Consider the following 1395-nt stretch of genomic DNA (forward strand, 5'->3'; position numbering starts at 1 on the left):
CACATGGTGCTTTGCGAGTTCAACCTCGATGACTTTCGGGTCTCCGTTGATGGGTTTTTGCGCGTCGAGCAGCTCCTCGGTGTGGGTCAGCCAGGCCATCAGCTCCGCCAGCGCGTGCTGGAACTGGCCGAGGGCCAGGAGAGCGGCTTCCAACTTATGCTGGGCAAGGACAGGGACGGGAAAGGGAAGTTTAAGTCGTGAAGAAGGGGGGAGCATCCCAGCCAGTTTCAGCCCTGCACTTGTGAGAGCCCAGATCTTCTCCCTACCTGTCTGTGAGCAATTTTCTCGCCCAAATTCTCCCAGAGATGTTTCAGCTCTGTCAGTGGTTCCTTTATGATGTCTCTGTCTGTCTCATCTGTAGCTTTTTTTAGCATCAGTTCACCTTGGTGATTAAGCTTTTCCATCTCAATCTGCTGCTGGTAAACCTCCATTTTAAACTCCTGCCAAAACAAGCAGGACAAAAACCAGAACAAAATGAATCACTGGAACGCCAGCTCTGCGATGCAAAGCAAGCACCGGCGAACCGGTCCCGCTCCGCCCGCGTACCTTCATCTCGTTCATCTGCTCCTTAACCGTGTTGAGGTCAGTGCCGACAGGAGACATGTTGCAGAGTTTGATCACGGCGTTGTCCAGCCAGTCAAACATGGCCTGCAAGGAGCGCAGACATCGTTAATAAAGGGAACGGCAAAGCAAGCTCCCTCCGCAGCCGGCCGGGGCAACGGGGCTGGTGCCTCCATCCCTCTGCAACCACAAAGCTTGGCTTTCGGGGCAGAGATGCCTGCTTGGCCAGCACTTGCTTTTGCAAGCTCTTTCCTTCCCTCTCCTCCTTCCAGCAGGAGGACCGGAGGGCAGTCGGGCTCATCCTGCTGCTCCGTGTGGAAAGGAAGACAGATTTGGGAAGACAAACGCAATCAAGTATCTGCTCGTCCTTGGAGCTGGCTGTTGAGCCCAGGCTCTACCCGAGGCTGCAAACACTCGCCCAGGAGATGTTTTCTGCTCTGCCTTAGTGCAAATCCCAGTACAACTCCGGGGAGAGGATTCACAGCGGTGTTCCCAAGGTCCACCCCCTCCATGCAAACAGCCCTGCCTCTTACTTGAAGTGTATCTTGGTATTGCACAGCCGACTGCATGGCTTCTTCAAGCTTTTCAAGCCTCTCCTTCCATGTTTTGTTTAGATTTTCCCACGCGTTGTTCATCTGCGGAACACAAGATTGCCCACAAAATTCGTTAGCCTCTCCTACCGGAGCTCCCACTTGCTCCGACCTGATTTTATCTGAAGGAGAGGCTGCTGGTTCTCCTACCTCATCAATGCTCTTTTTCACTTCTGGTTTCTCAGTTTCGCCACAGGCAAAAATTAAATCAGTTCCAAGGAGTCGGATGAACTCCAGCTCTTCA

The sequence above is a fragment of the Cariama cristata genome, unplaced genomic scaffold (genome assembly GCF_000690535.1).
Source record: "Cariama cristata isolate BGI_N322 unplaced genomic scaffold, ASM69053v1 scaffold32114, whole genome shotgun sequence".
Lineage (NCBI taxonomy): Eukaryota > Metazoa > Chordata > Aves > Cariamiformes > Cariamidae > Cariama > Cariama cristata.